The sequence below is a fragment of the Hemitrygon akajei genome, chromosome 2 (assembly GCF_048418815.1).
Source record: "Hemitrygon akajei chromosome 2, sHemAka1.3, whole genome shotgun sequence".
NCBI classification, from domain to species: domain Eukaryota; kingdom Metazoa; phylum Chordata; class Chondrichthyes; order Myliobatiformes; family Dasyatidae; genus Hemitrygon; species Hemitrygon akajei.
In genome coordinates, this window is record NC_133125.1 from 98,004,185 (window position 1) to 98,029,254 (window position 25,070).

Consider the following 25,070-nt stretch of genomic DNA (forward strand, 5'->3'; position numbering starts at 1 on the left):
ATTAGTGAGGTAATTCTTGGCGTACGTGATTGAGGGACTTCTTAGCCAAGCCTGATGAATGCCAAAGCTAGTTCAATTTTTTTTTGGCTGCTGGCTGGAAATCATAGATGTGAAAACACAATATTGAACAATAAATCAGAAACAAAAGCAGAAAACTTCGCAAATGTGCAGATGTCGATCAGTATTTGTTAAGGGCAAAAAATTTAATATTTGACGATCCCAAAAAAAGATGGCTTTAATGGGAATCATCAAATATTCCCATTCAGGACTTGTACAGCTGGAATCCACAGACAGAGCTGTGGGTACTTCAGTAAGCAACATTGTTTTAAGACATTTAAAAAAATCTATTGTTACTCAAAGTTGAAAGATTACAGATTGCAGACTCAGGTCGCGAGTGCAGTTTCTCTTTAAGAAATAGGAAGTGTGGAAAATGTGCCGGGCTGCAAATTGGATAGAGACACAAAGGCTGTAAGCCCCCAGTCCTGACCATCCTGCTGATGAATGTACAGTCCCTGGAAAATAAAATTGAAGAAGACAGAGCAAGATTGCTGTACCAGAGGGATATCTGGGATTGTTGTGTACTTTGTTTCATGGAAACATGGCTACCCACCCCCCCCCCCACCATTTTGGACGCAGCATTGCAGCTTGATGGTTTCACCATTCACCATAAAGAAAAGACAGCTCAGCCTTTTAAAGGCACAGGAAGAGGAGTATGCTTTATAATTAACTCATCATGGTGCACAAACATGGCAGTTACGTTTCATTCCTGCTCACCCAGCCCAGAACAACTAGTAGTCATTGTGGTGATATCACATGTCAGAACGTGATTGGACAGGGTTCTGAGCATGCACAGAATTGAATTGAAAATGCACGTGGACTAAAATGTTAACTGTCCTGTGCTATCATCAGTGGGATCATCAGTTGATCTGCCACCTGTCTTCAGGAGTTTCGGCCCGCTTATGATCAAGACTCCTTCGAGGTGGTGGGCCAGCAGTGCTAAAGCACCACCTCCCATTGATGAGCTTAAGCACTTGGCATCTGCCTCTATCAGAGTTGTTGGTTGCTTCCATCCAACAGATAGTCTACTCTTCAGGTGTCTACGCAGCTACTGAAGTGTCTACAAAGGCGGATACACTGTCCGACTATCTGCCCCTCTGGCTCTACTTAGTCCACACCCATGATGATCCTGCCTCTGCTGCCTCAGCTACAGCCCTGCTGGTTGACTTGATCTCTCTTCTAGTGAAGCCAAGGTCACACAGCCACTTCTGGAAAGTGAATGCAATAAAGCCACGGCAACCTACTTCGAATGGATAGCATGAGACCTTCCACCCTCTGTCTTTGCACTCTGATCTTAATTCTGCATACTTGGTTAACTTGCACTCATGGGCTTTATCGATGTTGTCTTCCCAGGGGACTGTGAGTTCACCAATAACCACTTCTCTACTGGTGTCAGACCAGACGATTATATCTGGACGCAATGTGGTGAAAACTATTTGCTCCGGGAAACTGCCTCTCCCATCCAGGTCAGCCTTGACACACCAATCATTGGCTGAAGAAACTAATGCTTGATCGTGGGTCTGCGCTGTACACCCTTGACTTAGAGCCTTCTTTCACAAATGATATGCGATGTTCTGTGCAGCATGGGGCATGAGATAAATTGTGCTGCAGTACTGTCTGCTCAACCGCTTCTGTTACAACTTTGAGAACGTTGTTATGTCTCCAAGTGTACATGCCGCTGGAAAGATTGACTCTGCATGCACTCAAAATACTCTGAACTGTCCCTTTCTCACCACAAGAGCACACCTGGCTGTCTTATCTTCATACCAGGTGCTGAGGTTGGCAAGTGTTGGGAGCAGGTTGTACACTGTTCTATATAGAAAAGAAATGCGGAGCGGTTCCATCTGCCACAGGACATTCCAAGTTAGATGTCGTTGTTCAACACTTTCCCACCAGGTCCAAGCCCCTTGTTTGGTCAGGCCAGCTGCTTTAGCTAACCTCTTCTCCTCTTCTACCTCTTGTATTTCATGCGTTACAAGCTCACGATGCTCCTTACCTGTAGAAGGTGACCACCACTTGGGGTTGTCTATCCAAGTCCCTGGCGGCCTAGCTGGGTAGCCCCAACCGTCTCCTTGTGCTTCAATCTAGACTCTGCGTCATCGACTGCTGCCCGGGCTGACCACTTCCTGCCTGATCTCACATCTGGCTGGATGTTCTTGATGACAGGGTCTTTTGAGTCTTGAAGCATCAAGAATGATCCTACCTTGGCCTCTTCAACCTCTTCAACAAGGGATTGCACTGGGATGGTAAGCTTTGTCTGGCTACTGTGGATTGCAATATTAGTGAGGCTGCTCGGTACGCCAAGCCACTTCTTCACATACTTGTTGATCTTCCGTCCCATTGCCTCAACATGGGACATTGCCACTTCATTGACAGTCAGTGGCCACATTATCCATGGTATCTGTCTGTACTGCAAGCACCACAGCTTCAACTTGCCAGGCAAGCCACACTTGTCAATAGACATCAGACCTCTGCTGATCTGTTCTTCTGTCTCTTGAACCCTTGAAATGATAGAAACATCAAGAAGCATGGCGCTGTAAGACACACGTGTAGTTATTGCTGTTGTAAATAAAAGTTTTAGTTCTAGTCTTCCAGAATATGTTTTGCTATTGGAAACCCACTGTACATATAAAGAACACAGCATGTTAAAAGTCAGTCTGGAAGAATAATACATTTGCTAAACATGGGAGAAGCAAAGATAATCAAAACAAAAAAGCACAAACTTTTTTAGTGTTTGCTAACAGCCTTACAAATAGAAGGGTTTCAACCTTCAAAAATGCTTCAGCTGACTGGGAATGTAGCTGAAAATTGGAGAAAATTCAAACAGCATTTAGAAATGTATTTATCGGCGATCGGAGCAAATAAAAAATCAGAAAAAAACGAGAGCTGCCATTCCACTCCATGTGATTGGTGATGATGCAATTGAGGTATATAACCATTTTACTTTTGAGAATGGAGATAGTTTGAATCTAAAAGCGATAATGGAAAAATTCAAAGCATTTTGTATACCGAAGCACAATGTGACATATGAGAGGTACCAATTCTTCACCTGTCAGCAGACAGCTGGTCAAACGATTGATCAATTTGTTACAGAATTGAGAAACTACTGTAAAACATGCAAGTTTGCAGAGCTGACAGACTCTCTCATTAAAGACAGAACTGTTTGCGGCATTCTGGATAATGCTCTGAGAGAAAAACTCTTAAGAAAACCCGATGTAGATTTGGAAAAAGCTTTGATTCTCTGCAAAGTTTCAGAATCCATGACATTGCAGGCTAAAGAGCTTTTTATTGAGAACTGCAGCATACACACTGTGAATAACCGCAGACTTAGAAAAAATAATGAAACAACAATGAAACCGACAGAGAGCAAGACGTCATCTAGGAGGAAAAAACTTTGTGATCTTTGTGGGCAGGAGCACCAACCTAAAATGTGTCCAGCATATGGAAAAATGTGCAATCACTGCGATAAGAGTAATCATTTTTCACGCTGTTGCAGAAGTAAAAAGGAAATAAGATACATAAATGCAGTGCTTGAAAATGAACGTGAGGAGTTTTAAATAGATGTGCTTTGTGAAAACAAACAAAGTAAGAATGACTGGACTATGCCATTGCAAGTGAACCAAAACATTATTCTGTTTAAATTGGATACTGGAGTACAAGTAAATGTTCTTGCAGAATCTGAGTTTAATGTATTAAAGCCAAGACCACAATACATCAGACAAATATAAAAGTGACTGGGTATTCAGGTGCAGACATTCCAGTTAAAGGAACATGTGTGGCAAAAGTGTCACACAAAAATCTTGAGCACATGCTTTCATTTGTGGTTGTGTCAAAAAGTGTACAGTCGATACTGGGTTTATCTGCCTGTGAGAGACTGAATTTGGTGAAAAGAGCATTAGTCCTGGACAGTGACACAGATTCAGAATACAGTGTCTTGATGAAAGAGCGAGAGAGAACAGAATTTGATTCTAATGCGGCAAAAGTAAAAGAAGTCGTAAAGAAAGATCCCAGACACATCCCTTTGTTACCAAACTTGCCGGTACAGTACAATACTGATCTGAAGCCAAAGAGTGACAAGAATCCGAATCCAATTGAAGAAGTGAAAGCACAAGTGAAGGAATTGAGAAGTTTTATTGAAATGATGGAGTCTCAGCATAAAAAAGAGATTACACAGTTAATGAATGAATTAGATGAAGTAAAGAAAATTAGTATCAAATTACAAATGGAAGGGAAAGGAATTAAAAAGGTCTACTCATGTTCATAAACCCCAGAGAGACTGATAGAGACATGTTAAATTATTAATTTGTTATGATCTACAAATGTTGCTATTTGTTTTTCTTTTTAAGGAAAGGAAGATGTGGTGATATCATGTGTCAGAACGCGATTGGACAGAATTCTGAGCATGTGCAGAAATGATAGTAACATCGAGAAGCATGACGCTGTAAGACACGTGTAGTTGTTGCTGTTGTAAATAAAAGTTTTAGTTCTATCCTTCCAGAATATGTTTTGTTACTGGAAACCCACGGTATGTATAAAGAGCATGACAGTCGCATGTCATCCTTTATATCTGCCGAGTGGGTTTTCCACCATCATCCTGGTAGCAATGCACATTCCACCCATGGCCAGTGTCAGCCATGAAACAGCACAGCCTGATGCCTTCCATATCATGATGGCAGAATTCAACAAGGTTGGCATGAAGAAATCTTTGACCAGCTACCACCAGAGGAGCCAACAAACTTGACCACTGTTATACCACCATCAGGAATGCTTACTGTGCCAACCTATGCCCACACTTTGGAAAGTCCAGTCACCTAGCTGTACTCTTGTTCCCAGCATACAGGCAGAGACTAAAGACCACAGCACCAGTGGTGAGGAACAAGAAGGTATGGTCAACTGAAGCGAAGGAGTGCTTATAAGACTTCTTTGTATTGGTACTGGACAATATTCAGCGATTCATCTTTGAGTCTGAATGGATATGCCACGGTTGTTACTGACTTCATCAAAACCAGTGTGGATGAATGTGAGTCTTCAGGAACATACTAGACATACCCTAGTCAAAAGCCATAGATGAACCAAGGGATTTATAGTCTGCTGAGGGCTAGATCTGTGGTATTCAAGAATGATGATACAGAACTATACAAGAAGACCAGGTACAACCTACAGAAGGCTATTTTAAAAGCATTAAAACAATTGTGATTGAGATTAGAGGTGGAATCAGATGCACATCAGCTCTGGCAGGGTTTGCAGGCCATTATTTCCTACAAAGCGAAACCTAACACCATGAAGGCAGAAATGCTTTACTCCCTGATTAGCACAACACCTTTAATGCACACTTTGAAAGGGAGAATAAAACAGCATCTTTGCAAACCCCTGCAGCTTCCAGTGACCCTGTAATCTCTGTCTTGGAGGCAGATCTTAGAACACTTCTCAAGAGGGTGAACCCTGATAGTGTACCTGGTCGGGCTCTGAAAACCTGTGTCAACCAACTGGTGTGAGTGTTCAAACACTTCTTCAATCTCTCACTGCTGCATTCCTGAAGGCAGCAATCATACCGGTGCCCAAGAATAGCAGGGTGAGCTACCTCAATGTTCATCACCCAGTTGCACTCATATCGACTCTGATGAGGTGCTTTGAGAGTTTGTTCATGTCTAGAATCAATTCCTACCTAAGCAGGGATCTGGACTTGCTATAATTTGCCTATCATCACAATAGATCTAAAGTGGATGCAATCTCAATAAACAGTCAGGCTACTGTTTATTGACAACATCTCAGCATTCAGCACAATCATATCCTCAATTCCAATCAAAAAAGCTCCAAAATCTGGGCCTCTCATTCCCTTTGCAACTGGATCCTTGACTTTCTTACCAGGAGATTACAAACTGTGAGGACCCCTCCTCACTGACAATCAACACTGACACAGCTCAGGGATGCATGCTTATCCCACTGCTCTACTCTCTTTACATTCATGACGGTGTGGCTAGGCACAGTTCTAATCTCTTTTATAAACCTGATGAAGACACAACTATTGTGGACAGAATTTCAGATCGTGACGGAGGTTGAGGGGGAGGTATTGTCCAAGAATGAGAGAGATCGGACAGTTGAGTGGTGTTGTAGCAACAACCTTGCACTCAGTCTCAGTAAGACCAAAAATTGATTGTGGAGTTCAGGAAGGGTAAGTCAAGGGAATACACACCCATCCTCATCGAGGGATCAGAAGTGGAAAGGATAAGCAGTTGCAAGCTCTTGGGTGTCAAAATCTCTGAGGAACTATCCTGGGCCCAACATATTGATATAATTACACAGAAGGCACAGTGGTGGTTATATTTCATTAGGAGTTTGAGCAGAATTGGGATGTCACCAAAGACACTTGCAAATTTCTACAGATGTACTGTGGAGAACATTCTAACTGACGTAGAGGGCCTCTTCACAAGATCGGAAAAAGCTGCAGAAAGTTGTAAACTCAGCCAGCTCCATCATGGGCACTAGCCTCGCCAGCATCCAGAACACCTCCAAAAGGCAATGCCTCAAGAAGGAGGCATCCATTATTGAGGACCTCCATCACTCAACACATTTGCTCTTCTCATTGTTACCATCAAGGAAGAAATACAGGAGCCTGAAGGCACACACTCAATGTTTCAGGTACAGTTTCTTTCCCTCTGTCAAATTTCTGAATGGACAATGAACTCATAAACACTATGTTAGTAATTATTTTTCCTCGCTTTTTGCATGACTTATTTAATGTATTTATATTCTGTATACTTACTGTAATTTATAGTTTTGATTACTATGCTTTGCAATGTACTGCTGCCACAAAACAACAAATTTCATGACATATGCTGGTGATATTCAACCTGATTCTGATTCTGATTCTGATTCTAATTTTAATCTGTTATTCAATACATGCCTTCAGGTATTTTTGCCACTTCAAGCGGCAGTTTCACTCCTTGAGATTTTTTGCTTGCTTTTTACAGATACCTATTTATTTCTTTTAAATAATACTTAAAGTAAGTTAAAAAAATAAATCCATTACTCTGTAGAATTACTTTAGTATGTTAAGGAGGATACAGACATAAAAAATGATAATGTGAACGCGTTTGAATATTCGAATATAGCTGGGAAATAAATGAGAATAATAAAAGCAAAGAAAGTGGGCAGTGAAACATGATTTCATTTTTCCAAAAGGTCAGAATTAGTATACGCCTGCATAAATCAAATTACAGGTTGTCACAGTCAAGGACACAAAAGATATGTACTTAAGAATCTTGACTTCCTGAGCATCTTTCCTTGATGGAAGACAAAAGGTACATGTTTTTTCACCTTTGCTTCTCAATGGACTCTTTATGACACTGTAAAATGTTTGGTTGGTGTCTCTAATTAGTTAGTAACTGGCTGAGAGATTTAAATGTCTGCCTGCTGGACTTTCAGCTGAGGATCTGCAAGTCAAGCAAGGGATGAAAAGACCCATGTGTTACCCTGCTCTAACAGATAGGTGCTTCATAAATTTTGGATTTAGAAAACTTTTGCTATTGCTTATACTGAAGCTGTATGAATAAACCCATTTAATAAAATCAGAACATTTGGAGCTAACAGTTGAGGGCTGAAAAATGAAGAATGTTGAGTATTTGATGAGTGGAAATGGCAGTTGTTAAAATGTTCTCTGTATTAAGTGGCACAAAATTAAGAAAGACACCGAGTTGCCTGCAGTTAATATCCGTTGCTACTCTGCTACTACCCTCCAAGAGGACCGTAACCTTCTTGTAGAGTTTAGAGGCTTGCAAGCCTCAATGACCTGGAGAGCTATGTTGGCTGGAATCAGGGCCTTGTGTTTTGGCTCTTGATAAGATCACCCATACCAACAGGTGAAAAGGAAGAGGCCAGAATAATAGTGGTTTACCAGTCCTCCAGGATCGGGGGTTCCACTGAGGTTTAACAATCTTGACTGGTCAAAAACAATTGTTATGGAAACAGCAATGAAGGATCCCTTTATACAGACAGATATGGAGGACCTTCACTGCCTCCTCAAATGCTAGCAGCACATCTGGTAATAAGACTAAGGACACCTCTACTAAGGTCAATGCATAGATAGGGCATATATATGCATCTACATTACAGCATAGTTTACCAGCTTCTCATGGCCCTTTAAGAACTTTTAAGCAACAGAAAGTGAATGTAAAAATAAAGCAACAAAATATGTATTTGCAAGTCTTAACTTGAAGATAGTAGAAAGAATTATCTTATTATGATCCAGTGAAACATCATGGGTTTAAAAGTGATAGATCATGTTTAGGCAACCTTGGATCTTTTGAAAATTTGGTGACTCATTTTAATCAGATTGATGCGGACTGGTCTCCTTCATCCTGAGGGTAGCCTCACCTTGGCATAAGAGGAGGTCATGGATCAACATTGTTCCGATGTGGCCACCCTCAGGGTGGAGGAAAGATAAGTTATATTCTCCCTGGTTACCTTCCAAAGTGATGACATGACTAACAATTTCCCCCCTCTCCTCCTACTCTGACCCATTACCGCTCCTTACCCGCCTATCGCATCCCACTGGGTCCCCTCCTCCTTACCTTCCTCCCATTGCCCACTCTCCTCTCCTGTCAGATTCTTTCTTCTCCAGCCCTTGATCTTTCCCACCTACCTCACTTCACCTATCACCTTCCAGCTAACCTCTCTCCCCTCCCCCACCTTTTTATGCTGGCATTTTCCCCTTCTTTCTCAGTCCTGAAGAAATGCCTCAGTTCGAAACATCAGCTGTTTACTCTTTTCCATAGTTGTTGCCTGACTGGCTGAGTTCCTCCAACATTTTGTGTGAGTTGCTTTAGATTCCCAGCATCTGCAGTATTTCTCATTTTTTGTGATTCCTGATGTTCTGGCTTCTTCTTTTCCAATCCTTGTGAAGGTCTCAGCCCACAATTGTTCTTTCCCCTCCGCAGGTGCTTGTTGACCTGCTGAGTTCCTCGATCATTTTGAGTACATTGATCCAGATGATGAGCACTTTCAGCTCTCTTGTGTCCATGTATAGCACTGTGCAAAAGTTTTAGGCGCATATGTATAGCTAGGGTGCCTAAGACTTTTGCATAGTCCTGTATTTGTCAATGTGGAGTGGAGAGTGAGTTTGTAAATTTGGTGGGAGCAAAGGATGTTGGAATGGTAAGGGTAGAGCACCACAGGGCAGTTGTGGGACCAATAGAAGAGAAGGAGTTCCAGGGGTGGGAGGTGGCGCGAGTGCAGACACATGCAGCTCTGAGACACCAAGCAAAGACATTCAATCCCAAACAATTGCTTTATTGATCATTACACAATGTCTCTCTGGTGCTTCCCGCTCCCTCCCTTCTCCCTTCTCCTTTTCCCAACCATGATTCCTCTCTCCCTGACCCCTTCCCACTTTCAGTCGACAATAGAGACCCATATCAGAATCGGAGTTATCATCACTCAATGTCATGAAACGTGTTTCTTTTTTGCAGCAGCAGTAGAATGCAACACATAAAATTACTACAGTACTGTGGAAAAGTCTTAGACACCCTGGTTACCTATATGTGTCTAAGACTTTTGCACAGTACTGTAGAGTATCCTACTGGCCAAAGAAAAACACCTGACATTGTCTTTGTTTGTTATTGGACAGCTGATAGAAGTGTCAGTGGAAGAACACTTTGAGAATAGTGACCATAATTTTGTAAGTTTTAAGGTAGACATGGGAAAGCATTAATGCTGATCCTCAAGTTAAGGTTTTGAACAGGGAGCAGGCTGATTTCAATAGTGTAAGACAGGGACTGGGAGCAGATGCTTGTGGGTTTAATGACAAGTGGGAATCTTTTAAAAGATGGTTTGTAAGAGTGCAGGGCCAATACAATCTAATAAATCTGAAAGGCAAAAATGGAAAAAAATGGTAACCCTGGATGACAAGGGATATTGAAGTTTTGATCTGGAAAATGCAAAGAAATATGTGGCAAGTGGGATTGTAGAAGTCTCTTTAAAAGAAATAAACAGGGTGCAGGAGAGAAGTTAAGGAAATTAGGAGGGGAAGTAAGATTAAAGAGAGTAAATTAGGAGGGGAAGTAAGATTAAAGAGAGTCACATAAAATGCCAAGTGCAAGAGGCTAGACTGGGAACGAGTAGATTCCCTTAGGGCCCAAAAAGGTTAATCTATGTTTGGAGTGAGGTGATGTGTGTGAGGCCCTAAATGACGATTCATCACTTGTATTCATCATTGTGAAGGACATGGAATATACTGACCTCAGAAATGTATCTGGCTAATCTGGACAGGTCAATACTAAAAAAGAGGAATTAGAGCTATCCCAGGCTGCAATGGGGCAGAGAGCTGGGCATTGACAGATTTTTGCATCTTTGTAAGCCACATGAGAGATGCCAGGAGATGGAGAATAGCTGATTTTCTTCTTTTATTTAAGAAGTTCATTAAGGATAGGCCAGGTAAATAAACACCTGTGAGCCTTATGTCAGTGGTGAGGAGAAATTCCCAATGTACTATGTACAATATGTATATTTGGAAAGGCAAGGGATGGTCAGTGACTGCTCGTGTGGTTTTGTGCAGGGTAAATTGATAGAGTTTTTATTGAGAAGGCAACTTTTTATTGAGAAGGCAAACAGAGTGTGATGGACATTATCTATACAGACTTCAGTAAAGATTTTGACAAGGTTCGAAGTTCTTTGTAAATTTATTATCAAAGTACATACGAGGGGTGATTGATAAGTTTGTGGCCTAAGGTAGAAGGAGTCAATTTTGGAAAACTTAGCATATTTATTTTTCAACATAGTCCTCTCCTACATTTACACACTTAGTCCAGCGGTCATGGAGCATACAGATCTTGGACCTCCAGAAAGTGTCCGCAGCGGGGGGGGGGGGGGGGGGTGATTGATAAGTTCATGGCCTAAGGTAGAAGGAGATGAGTTATACAGCTCTCGTTATATGCACATGCAGTTCACATCTTTGAGTGATTATGCAGAAAGCTTGAAGTTAATAACTTATCAGTTAGTAACTCATCAAGGGTGATTGATAAGTTTGTGGCCTGAAGTAGAAGGAGATGAGTTATTAACTTCAAACTTTCTGCATAATCACTCAAAGAGTTGAACTGCATGTACATGTAACAAGAGCTGTATAACTCATCTCCTTCTACCTTAGGCCACATACTTATCAATCACCCCTCATGTATGTCACTATATACAATCCTGAGATTCATTTTCTTATGGGCATACTCAATAAATCTAGTTTGGTAGTCAATGAAAGACGACCCAATTAGGGTGTTCAACCAGAGTGCAAAAGACTACAAACTGTGCAAATACAAAAAGAAGAAATGATAATATATAAATAAGTAAGTGATAAATATTGAGGATGTGAGATGAAGAGTCCTTGAAAGTGGGAGCATTTCAATGCTGGGACAAGTGAAGTTGAATGAAGTTATCCCCTTGGTTCAAAATGCCAATGGTTGAGGGGTCAAAACTGTTCCTGAACCAGCTGGTGCGAGCCCTGGAGCTCTTGGACCTTCTTCCTGATGGCAGGAGTGAGAGAGAATATGTCCTGGGTGGTGGGGATCCTTTATGATGGATGCTGCTTGATGTTGCATGGTAGGCTCATCCAGAAAGTTAAAGCACATAAGATGCGAGACTAACAAGTTAATTGAGTCCAAATTTGCCTTGGTGAAATGAGGCAAAAGGATGCTTTTCTAATTAGGAGTTTGAGGCCTGTGGTACATCACATGGATTGTATTGGGACCCTTGTTATTTTATCTCTGATACATTGCATATTATCAACTTGGATATGAAAGTAGAAGGCATGATTAGTAAGTCTGCAGATGAGAAGAAAGTTTAAAGATAAAGAGTTAAAGATGTACATTGAAACACTGAAATGCATCATTTGCATCAAGTCAAATCAAAGAGCACTGTGCTAGGCAAGTGTTGCTTTGCTTCCAACACAGCATGCCCACAACTGCTATCTATACACTGGTATGTCTTTGGATGTGGGAGGAAACCAAAGAACCTGAAGGAATCTTGCATAGTCATGGGGAGAACCTACAAACTCCTTACAGGCAGTGGTGATCAATGGTGCTGTAAGGTGATGGTTTACCATGCTGTAAGGAGTTATCCTGTTATAAAGAATGAAGAAGGCTACCTAAGGCTGTAGGCAGCATCTAGATCAGATGGGAAGCTGGGTAGAACAATTGCAGGTGGAACTTAATACTGGTAAGTGTGAGCTTATACATTTTGGGACATTGAAGTAGGACCAGGCTATATACATTAAGTGCTAGGACGTCTGATGATAGAAGGTCTTTGGGGCTCATCTTTTTTTTCTAGAAAGTGACAACACAAGTAGGTAGAGTGGTAAAGAAAACATATGGCATGCTTGCATTCATTGGTCAGGGCCTAGAATTTAAAAGTCGGGATGTCACGTTGCAGCTTAAAAAAATACACTGTTTAGACTACATTAGGCATGTTGTGTGCAGTTATTTAGTCACAGAGCAGAAAAGATGCATGTATCCTGGTGAGAAAGCAAATGAGATTCACCAACATTTTATCAGACTTAGAGGAGAGATTTAGCAAATAGTCAGAATCCTTATGGAGGGGGATTAAGTTAAATAGTCAGAATCTTTTCCCAAATTAAGGGTAGAGGAACAAGCGGGTAGAGGTTTAAGGTACGAGGAGAGAATTTTAAAGGAGATTTATGAGGTTTTTTTTACACAGAAAGTTAGACTGATACCTGGATCTCACTTTCAGAATCAGGTTTAATATAACAAGCATATTTTGTGAAATGTATTGTTAAGAGGCAGCAGTACATTGCAATACATAATAATAAAAACTGTAAATTATGGTAAGAAGTGTTTATGTATGTATACACATACACACATGCAAAAAGAGAAAAAAATTAGTGAGGTAGTATTCATGGGTTCAACGTCCATTCAGAAATCTCATTACAAAGGAGAGGAAGCTGTTCCTGAATTGTTGAGTGTCTGCTTTCAGGCTCCCATACCTTCTCCCTGATGGCAGAAATGAGAACAGGGCATGCCTGGGTGATGGGGGTCCTTAATAATAGATGCCACCTTTTTGAGGCGTCTCTGCTTGAAGATGTACTAGATGCTGGGGAGGCTAGTGCCTATGATGGAGCTGAATGAGTTTACAACTTTCTGCAACTTATTGATGATGGAGTCAGATATCATTATGTTCAGAAGACATGTCTACAGGCAATTAAACAGACAAGGTAAGGAAAGACACAGAACTAATAGAGGTAAATTGATTGGTGTAGATGGACAAAAAGATTGGCATTGACATGATTGTTCAAAGGGTACAGTTCTGCGCTGTAAAAGTTTCGCTGCATGGAGCTGTTCAGATAATGTTGTTCTCAATGTACGTATTGTCATGTAGGAATTCTAGGATTTAGATCCAGTGACTGAACTGCAATATACTTCCATGTCAGGATGGTGGTGACATAGAAGATAATCTGTGGGTGGGGTTTTTCACATCTGTCTGCTGTTCCTGTCCAATGATTGGAGGGTGCTGTCTGAAGACACTTGCTGCAACGTATCTTATGAAGTTTAAAGTTCAAAATAAATTTATTATCAACGTGCAGATAGATTATTTCACCATATACAACCCTGAAATTCATTTTTGTGGGCATACTTAATACATCCATAATAAAGTAATAACCATAATAGAATCAATGAAAGACTCCATCAATTTGGGTGTTCAACCAGTGCACATAAAACAACAAACTGCAAATACAAAAAGGAAAAAAAAATGAACAAAAACTATCAAGAACATGAGATGAAAAGTCCTTGAAAGTGAGTCCATAGTTTGTGGAAATATTTTACTGATGGGCATTGAAATTGAATGAAGTTATCCCCTTTGGTTCAAGAACCTGATGGTTGAGAGGTAATAACTGTTCCTGAATCTGGTGGTGTGAGTTATAAATGGCAATAATTTGGTTGAGTTACCAGAGAAACAAACCAATGATCTGGAGACACAAATTCAAATTCCATGATGGTGGACAGGATATTTATATTCAATTAATGAATAATCTTCAATCAAAACACAAATCTGAAGATTGGATTCTTCTAAAAGCCACCAGCTTTGTAAATGACCTCAGAGAAAGAAATCAGATGTTTGTAACTAGTGAGACTCCAAATGCCAGCACCTTAGCTGTCCTCTGAAATAACCTAAGAAGCCACTCTGTTTAATTAAGCTGCCTCTCTTTCTCATGCTCATGAATCTATTTGTCAATAAAGTTTTTTTTGAACTTGCTGATCATACAAAGTAGAGAGAAGATGCAAATAGTGATTAGTATTTTGCTGAAGCTAAATGGTTAAATAGGTTGTGTGTAAAATAAGCCACCAAATTACAAACACCTGTGTGGTCACTTTTATTCACCATTGCGTCATAGTAAAAAGACAACAAAACACCCTTTGGACAAACAACTATTTATTTTTAAGTAAAATGATAACAGACATCAGGGAGAGACTGACAGGTGGGATGAACCAGTAACAAATAATGTTGCTGATAATTAGAGGAAGTGGAGAGGGAGCAGCAAATGAAGGCCATTGGAAGGAGGCAGGGTGTGTAATTCTATTATCTTCAGCTCCTTGTTACAATTTTTTATTCTTTTTTGTTTCCAGGATTCAGCCAAGTTCTATCTGATTGAAGAGCAGGGGAAGTGAAGTTGAGAGGGTAGTCTCCAGGTCCTGAGATTACTAGGAGTTATTCTCTAAGGCATATATGTCAAACTCAAGGCCCGTGGGCCAAATCCGGCCCGCGGTGGAATTATCTTTGGCCCGCGAGATAATATCTAATTACTATTAAAGCTGGCCCCAGTAATCGAAGCGCCTATGGCGTATGATATGGCTAATGCTGAGTTTATTCAGGTACCAGGTTTTCAGGGTTTTTAGTGTTTATTCGGCAGTCTTCTTCATAAGAAACGGAATTTGTAAAGTGAAACACTTTGTAGTTATAGCAGAGACTGAGACACATGAGAGCAGGCTGAAAAAACGGAGGCAATGAAAGCTGCGTTTGCACGCGTCCGACTGATCTGGCCCGCATGAAGCTGCATTTTGCTCAATCTGGCCCGTGACCTAAAATGAGTTTGACACCCCTGCTCTAAGGGAATGTCTGGAAGAGAAGCAAGACAATTGAAAGGATGGAAGAGATAGATGAGTGGTGGTGAAATCAACAAGCGGAAGGAAGAAAAGCTGAGATTGAGGAATTGTACGGGAATTGCTTTGATCATTGAATGGAGTAAAGAATGCTATAGTAGTTGAACCATGGTAATTTTATGGAAGGAAGGGAGGCAACAATTGGGGGATGATGGGTCAGTGATGGGAATGATTTAAGAATGGCAAGCAAGAGGGAAGGGAAGAAAGGTTGGGAGATTCAGGATAATGGATTGGATGTGGATGAGTGAGTAGCTGTGATTGCTGGGTTGTTTGAGTGGCCTGGCTCAGAGACGGAGCTTTATATGCACCTGAATTCTGCTGGTAAAATCTGGCATCTTGAACTTACAGTCAATTTTCTCAAGACTTAGTTATCTGACAACTTTAAACCTCTCACTCACAGAATGAAAAGCAGATTTAAATATGTTAATGAGTTTCTATAGATTGTTAAACAGGACAAAGAAAAGCTGTATAATCTCTGCTTTAAATGTGATAGCCCTCTTGTAAATTGTAGGCTAAAGTTCTGCTCTGCAATACTTAAATTTAACCTCTTTGTCAATCTTTGCCTTACAGAGTTGGTGTGGAAGGGTTGAGACTGGGAAGAGGTGGAAGAGACCAATAGGCTGGATAACGCTGATTCCAGGCCACAGTTAGTGAATATTGTTTAAGGAGGAACCACCAGGCTCTTGAACCATAGTAGATATTTTCACTCTCCCCATCACTGAACTGTTCCCATTACCTATGGACTCACTTTCAAAGACTCTTCATCTCATGTTCTTGATATTTATTGCTTATTTTTTTATTACTATTTTTTTCTTTCTGTATTTGTGCAGTTTGTTGTCTTTTGCAGATTGGCTGTTTATCCATCCTGTTAGGTGCAGTCTTTCATTGATTCTATTGTATTTCTTGTATTTACTGTGAATACCTGCAAGAAAATGAATCTCAGGGTTGTATATGGTGATATATAGATGTGCTTTGAAAATAAATTTACTTTGAACTTTGAAGTGGCATGGATGCATTGTAAGGGAATATGTTGAATTGATTATGCAATTAATGTGAAAGATGTACTGGTGATTTTACTGTGTGTATATATAATAAATAAAGTATATATATGTGTATATATATATTTGAAATAGAGAAAAAACATTGTGCTAGCTTCAAACTGTCTTAACTGTTTTACAGCTGTGCACCTTTCAATATAATGCTAGCTTTGCCAGTACAAATTTTCAGCAAGACACGGAGGGCCTTGACTGGATGGGAAAGATTAAGGATTTTCCCAAAGATTGCGATGATGACCATCTGTCAGCTCCACTGTCAAAGACTTTCCTCCCCCATTTCCATATGTGCCTGATTATCATCAGTAGAAAATACACAAGTTAATTAAAAACATTTGAAATGATTAAACATTGAAATTGATACATATATTTAGAAGCACTCATGTTACTTAATTAAAGGCATAAATTTACAATGAAATTTGAAAAAAAAACTAAACAAAACTTAAATGAAGTTACTTTCTAAATGAAATCTGGTGATTTTATTCAAATGAATGATGCTTCTGGAGCATCACTATTTGTGGCTGGCATAAAGCTAAGGGTTCAGATATGAAAAGTTTTTCCTTTGGCCCAAATGGAATGGTTCAAATTGGTTAGCCATCAGCATGTTCTAGTCCAATATCAGCTCTCAAAGGATTCAAAATACATTTCTTATCAAATTATGTACACAGTATACAACCCTGAGATTCATCTCCACTGAAAGCCAAGAAGCAAAGAACACCATGGAACCCATTCAAGAGAAAACATCAACCACTCTCACAAAAAGAACTAAGTCATGCAAACAGCCACAAGGACACCAACCCCACCACATGCAAAAAAAAACAAATTGCGCAATCAGCAACACAAAAGAACAAGTGAAAACACAGAAAATAAAACAGAAAAGTGTAAGAGAAGATATTCAGTTCAGCCCAGCGTACATTAGTCCAATCCACAAACTGCAGACTCCGAGCTTCTGTACTATCTTCTGACACCATTGAGGGAGAGAGAGAGAGACCATAAGAATGTAGGGACCTTCCTCCAGCAGCAGCGAGTGAGAGGTTGGTAGATGGCAGTGAACACTCACCCGCCTTACGCACTTGCCTGAATATTTCAATCTTCCTTGATGCTTTAATCAGTAACTCCAGTGAGAAATGGAATTGATCATGGGCTTGTGCCTTGATCGACTAAGCTCGCCTCCCGGAGCCTTCCCTGAGACAGCAAAGCACCCAATTGCTCAATCAGCCAGAAAACGCACCATTAAACTATAGATCACAACTCCAACAATACCAGGACCACATTTAAAAGAAAAAGAAAAGAAATAAACAGATTTGTGGACCATCTGGAGAATATCACCCATGGTAGCGTTATTCCAGGAGTCATTAATGATCAGGGAAAATTTTTCTCAGTACAGTTATTAGAATTAATATTGCATCCAGGTAGTTTCACAGGTATGAGTGAAACAAACTTAGGCTCCTAAGTTGCCTATTTCCTGCTGAAAATCAGTTAGCGTTTTTAAATTATTGACTTTCAGTGACCCTGCCAAGAGTTACAAGTGTATTAATAAATAGAAGCTATAGCCACATTTCTGTAAATGATGAAAGATGAAAAATAAACTGTTTAGGATTTTGACATCATATATCACTGACTTGTTTATATTTGATATCTATTTATTTATTCAGATACAGTGCAGAATAGGTCCTTCTGTCCCTTCAAGCTTCACCACCCAGCAATCCCCTGATTTAACCCTAGCCTAATCACAGAGAAGTTTACAATGACCAATTAACCTACCAAGCGGTAAGTCTTTGCACTATGGGAGGAAATCAGAGCATACAAAGGAAACCCACACAGTCATAGAGAGAGCATACAAATTCCTTACAGGTAGTAGTGGTAATTGAATCCTGGTTGGCTGCATTGTGAAGCATTGTGCTAACAACTATGCTACCACGCTGCCCTGATTGTTCCATATTTTCATGTGTTTTCAATAGTTTGATAGTTCAATTTAATATCAGAGGAATGCATGCAATATACTGTACAATCTGAAATTCTTGTTCTTCGCAGACATCCACAAAAACACGAGTGTCTCAAAAAACAAATGAAAGTTTAAACACCCCTCATTCCACCCTCCCATGCAAATGCAGCAGCTAAAGCAATGTGAGAGAGACTCCTACACTTCATCTGCTGTTTCCGATGTTCTGTTCTCCCATGAAGCTTCAGTCACGGCACTAGATTGGAATCAGCCCAGCCAGAGGTCGGCAAAACCTTGGAACTCCAAAGGCCATTGAAAATATGGGCTGCAAATTATTACTCAAGTGCTTATACAAGGAATCATGTACTCATACAATGTGTTGTAACATGAACAAAATCACTGGGAGGCATGCAGCTAATTGATACAGAAGTATATTATTTAGCAAAACTGAGCAATAGGCATCATTCTAAGACACATTTGGAAGAAACAGCTTGTTTGACCCAATATTAAATGACATTTTTATATGCCAAAGATCAAATGTAACAGCAGGACAATTCCATTGTTGCAAAGTATCTACAATGCTTCCTTTGAATCACATATTGTATTCTAACACATCCTTCTTCACATCCACACTCCAGACATTCAAAATGAATGTTAACCCCTACTGTCTCTCTCTTTGGATTCATACATTTGCAGACATCAAGTGAATGGGAGATTCCCTAACCTGCAGCTCCAGGGGGACTATTGTTCAGAGCTGCATTTTAAATTCAATCTACAATCTACATTCAAATGTGAAGATTGATTGCCGCTGAAATTAATATATACTATATACCCTATCTCCAGAATATTCCCTTACATAATGAATCTTAAGTATCTAGTAGTATTTATGTACAAGTATTAAATACGGAATTTCCTTGTATTTCTCTGGAGGACCTTCCCAAATCTTAGCTACACCCCTTGATATGTGACAGTTTTCTTAGTAACTTATTATTTGATAATTGTTACCTTTCAATGCTCACAAGGATTGTACAAAAACATCCTATTCAGGCTTGCTTTGTTTTGTTTCTTAGATGAATAAATTAAAATAATCTTCTAGCCAAAACAGAGGCCCTGAACCTCAGCACAAAATAAGTATTAAGTGAAAAAAGTGCAGTTGTTACATCTCCTGCTACATCTCCAAAGTTGAAACTGTCATTCGATAATCAGAATCAGGTTTAATATCAATGGCATATGTGGTGAAATCTGTTAACTTTGTGGCAGCACTACAATGCAATACATAATAATAGAGATAAAATTGTGAATGACAGTGAGTATGCATATTAAGTAGTTAAACTAAATAAGTAGTGCAAAAATAGAACTAAAGAAGTAATGAGGTATCACCATCACGGAATAACCTAATATCAGCATCCTGGGGGTTACCGTTGACAGGAAACTGAACTGGTTTAGCCATATAAACACTGTGGCTACCAGAGCAGGTCAAAGTCTAGGAATACTGTGGCGTGTAAATCACTCCTAACTCCCCAAAGTCTGTCCACCATCTACAAGGCTCAGGTCAGGAGTGTAATGGAATACTCGCCACTTGCCTGGATGAGTGCAGCTCTATCAACACTCAAAAAGCTTGACACAGTCCAGTACCATGCAGCCCACTTGACTGATACCCCTTCCGTAAGCATCCAATCCCTCCACCATTATTGAACAGTTGCAGCAGTGTGTACTATCTACAAGATGCAATACAACTACATACCAGAGTTCCTAAGATAGCACCTTCCAGGCCCACAGCCACTACAATCTAGAAGGACGAAAGCAGCAGATGCCTGGGAACACCACCACTTGGATATACTCCTCCAAGTCTCTCACCATCTCGACTTAAGGCTGATTTATACTTGTGCGTCGCATCGACGCCACAGGTAACGTGTACCCTATGCCGTATCTACGCTGCACCATCCGCCGTAGGGTGATGCACACCTCTCCAGAAAAGTTACTTACGTGTCGTGATGACGCAGACCATAACAACTGTGCTTAGTCCGCTTGGTAGCATCACATTTCCTCCTATGCATTTCTGGTTGCTTCTTCTCCGCCATGTCTGTACGCTGTGCGTACACAGATACAAAATAAATGAACCAAATCATCAAATCTACCTGCCGACATATGAAAATATTTGAAATACATTTCCTCGTCCATGTCTCTCACAAAGAAACTCAATACAGTGGCATAGAAACCCCACCGCCAGCTAGCGTTTTGGTGCACACCAACGCATGCTCAGCCGGTGTAGAGTGACACAGAAGTGAAAATCAGGGTTACGGCGCCGGCTGCGGCATAGACCGTACGCACAAGTATAAATCAGCCTTTAGAAACACATTGCCGTTCTTTCATTGTCGCTGTGTCAAAATCATGGAATTCCCTCTCTAACAGCACTGTGCATGTACCTACACCTCAGGAACTGCAGTGGTTCAAGAAGGCAGCTCATCACCACCTTCTCAAGGGCAACTAGGGATGGGCAATAAATGCTGGCTTAGCTGGCGACACCCACATCCCGTAAATGAATTATGTTTTTGGGTTCAATATCCATTCAGACATTGGATGGCAGAGGGGAAGAAGCTGTTCCTGAATCATTGACTGTGTGCCTTCAGGCTTATGTACTTCTATCCTGATGGTAACAATGAGAAAGGGGCATGTCCTGGGTGATGGGGGTCAATAATGCTGGACGCCGCATTTTTGAGGCATCGCTCCTTGAATACGTCTTTGATACTCTGAAGGCTGGTGCCCATCATGGAGTTGACTAAGTTTACAACTCTGCAGCAGCCCCCATTCTCTCCCCCATACCAGACAGTGATGCAGCCTGTTAGCATGCTCTCCACGATACATCTGTAGAAATTTGCGAATGTTTTAGGTGGTATGCCAAATCTCCTCAAGCTCCTCATGATATATAGCCACTGTTGTGCCCTCTTTGTAGCTAAATCAATATGTTGCAACCAGTCGTCTTACCCTTTCTGAAGTCCACAATCAGTTCTTTAGTTTTACTGGATTTTTGTGCAAGGTTGTTGCTGTGACACCATGAATAAATTTGTTTAACAAACACTGTTCATTGAAATTAACCTACCGAGAGTGTTTCAACACCAGTGTTGGAAAAAAACATGAGGTGTTTGTCAAGTGACATAAGAAAGTATCTCTTAGAGGACTCACCTCAGCTAATATATGCAAGGCACAATGAGCAACACTCTCTTTATGTACATACCGCAGAGCTGAGAGGTAATTCTCAATGTCTGGCCTGTCAGCCAGTGTAAACAGCACTTGATGAATGGGGCTCAAGGTGTTCAGTCACCTGAAGCAGCTGTTTGATGTGCTCTTACACACAGCTCCCGGCCTGTGTTTTCACAGCTGTGGGATCTCTTTAAAGCTCTCTCTTTTCACCATGGGCTGGGTTCTCAGCTCAAAACTCGGTTACAATCTGCACATTTTCAAAAGAACAGAAGAAACTGTAGAAGCTAATTTATAAAATGTATAGCGGCTGACTCGGCCTTGAAATAATAAATGTCAGTGTTGCACTGAAGAATTCATGTAGATTGGCAACATTCCCAACATTGTAACCCCTTCCCCTTACCTTCTTAATTTGTCACAGCAAAATTCTTTGACGTTTACATTAAAAAGAATTATGCTTTGCTTTTGTATTTATGGCAAAAAAACACAAGTTAGGTTTGTTTTAGGAAAGGCCTTTCTCAGTTGTGATTGATGTTTCAAATAACAATTATATTTTCAGAGCTACAGATAATTCTTTACAGATGTTCCTAGATTACAGGTTAAATGGCTAAATTTTACCACCCAGAATAGGTGCATCCCTCCCCCATTAATTTACTTTAAATGACTTTCACTTCCTATTTAAAAGGACAATTTAATCCTTGAAAGGTTTTTCTCAGAAGCAGAACAGTAACCTTGCTGTTCCTGTTTTATTGTTGCCAACTATTAGTGCGGGGAGGTACAGGTTGAAAAGGTTAAAGGCTGCACAGCCTCCATTATTGTTCTTTTCGCAGCCTGAAGTTGGAACTGAAGCAATTTTTCAAGTCTTTATTTGGTGAATTTGTTATGTAGATTTTTGTCTTTTGTCTCACAGGTGGAAATTGTTATTCAATACAAGAAAACAAAGGTTCTCCAAAACTATGAGAACATTTTTTTAATGAATGATCTTTTGCATTTAAGAGATGAGTTCTACTGATTGCTTAGAATATAATCACTCTAATGAAAATAAACGTCTGAACTAATTTCATTTTCCTTGTCCTTTTTTTAACTGGTGGTTTTAGATCGACCTGAGCACAGAAGTTGGTGTTACTTGAGTGTGAATGATTCATCATGTTTTCAACATCATCTGTAGCTAGGAATGTCAATTTGGAGTAAGCACGCAATGAGGTTTGTTACTAAAGCTTCCCACCAGAGAATGCAGCAGCATCACCACCGATGGCGGCCGCGCATGTTGTAAGGAATTCAGAAATGGAACCAGGTGGCTAGCTTGGGGGATGAGGACATTGACAGCAAGACCAAAAGAATCACCTCTAAGAAAAAAGTTTTTAAAAATGATGGAGTTGCTTGTGTTTGTGGAAAATCTGCCAAATAAGGCACAGATACAGTACTGTACAAAAGTCTTAGACATGTGAACCAAAATCCTGTAAAGCGAAGATGCTTTCAAAAATAATGAAATGGAAAGTTTCTAAATATGAAAAATGCACCATAAGGTGCAGCAAACAGTAAAATAACTAAATTAAGTAAATATTTAGTATGACCACCCTTTGCCTTTAAAACTGCATCAGTTTTCTTGGGTACACTGTTGTGCAGTTTTATAAGAAAATCAGTTCCAAGCATTTTGGAGAAGTTGGCACAATTCTTCCGCAGACTTTGATCGTCTGCTTGCTTTTGTCTCTCCAGGTGTTTCCAGACAACGTAGATGATGTTGAAACCAGGGCTCATTGGAAGCCATACCATCTGAAACCATATAAAAAACCTAGGATGCCTAAGACTTTTGCACAGTACTGTAATCCAAGTCATTTCCGGTCATCTTTGTGCTAATACTGGTGACAAAGGAATACTGTATGTAAGGCCGGAAGAGATTCAGATAAGGAGGGAAAATGAGGTGATGAAACTGTTTTAAATCGAGCACATTTGGGATAATGGTCAGCAAAGATCTGGGCATTGGGTAAACAGAGTTTGGTTTTATCAATTAAATTTTGAAGTATATGGAGGGTGAAAACCCATCCCGAAGATGGTGAGTAATTTATATCAGCATTGGTTCAAAAAGTTGATCCTATTTGACAATATGAGATAATAAGGTATTCCATGAATAATTTCACATTCAGTTTAAAAGCTAAACATCTCCCAGCCAGACACTTGGTTTCCAATTCTGATAATGCTGCTTTTATTTGCTTTTTACACTTGCTTACTTCTTTCCAGAGTAAATTGTCAAATTGTGTGTTGAAAATTACTTGTAGCATTACGTAAACCCCAGAATTTGGAAGCTTTTAAATTGGGACCAATTCAGAGGCAATACAATTTAAATGGTTGTGAGGGTTACTGCCAATTTCATTCAGTTCTGCCACTGCATCTGTTCCTTTCCGCAGATATAAGTGGAAATTATTTTGTTTATTTGGGCACACGAATGCAGTGGAATACAACATTTGACATTGGAAACGCTGCACACTTGCAGATATGCTCCATTGCGTAGCTTGGAAGAAAAAGGCAAATGGTTTAGCTCAATATTCTCGGAGCATTAATTAAACCCTCATCTAAAATCATTGAACAATACAATTGGACAGGGATAGATCAAACAATTCTATAAATTCTGCTAGATTAAATTAGGGAAAAGATGAAAAAATAGCTGCACCAATCATGCATTTAATTACTACAGAACTTCTATGAAACATTTGGAGCTCATTTACTTCATCACAAGGAACAGATGAACTGTAATGCAACGCCGATGCTGAGAGCACCAGGTACAGGAACAGTTATTACCCTTCAACACTACCAGGTACATGAACACACTCACCCTCAAGACCACCAGGCACAGGAACACATTAACCTTCAGAACCACCAGGTGGAGGAACATATTAACCTTCAGGATCACCAGGTGCAGGAATAGTTATTACCCTTCAAACATTAGGCTCCTGAACCAGTATGGTTGACTTCACTCAACTCAACTCTGGACTGACTCCACAACATATAGACTCACTTTCCTGGATTCTACAGCTCATGTTCTCAGTTATTCATTCCTTTGTCCATTGGTTCATTTATTAGTTTTTTTGTTTATTTATTTATTTATTTACTTATTGTTATATTTTTATTGCTTTTGCACATTGGCTTTTGTGTGTAGTGGTCACTGATTCTATTGTTGCACTGTGAATGTTTGCAAGAAAATGAATCACAGGCTAGTATATGGTGACATGTACTTTGATAATAAACTTACTTTGAGCTTTGAACTTTGATTGGTACAATGGGGATGCTGAAGCAGAAAGAATCAACAGTTAATAGGAACATCATGTCAATTCTTTTCAGAAACATCAAGTAAGGGCTTTATCTCACTCGGTTTTCAAATACGGAATGTGATAAAGACTCATGCAGGGTTGTGGTCATCCAACAACACTATGGAACGAATCAGCTCTGAGTAACCTCTTCCTCTCTCACTCTTGGAGAAAATCCACCCTGGCTATTTAATGCAAATATTAATTTCCAAATGTCATACAAAGCTATTATTCTCTATCCAACCCTAGTTAGACCACACTTGGAATATTGTGTTCAGTTCTGGACACCTCATTATAGGAAGGATGTAGGAGCCTTAGAGAGGGTGCAGAGGAGCTTTACCAGGATGATTCCAGGATTAGAGAA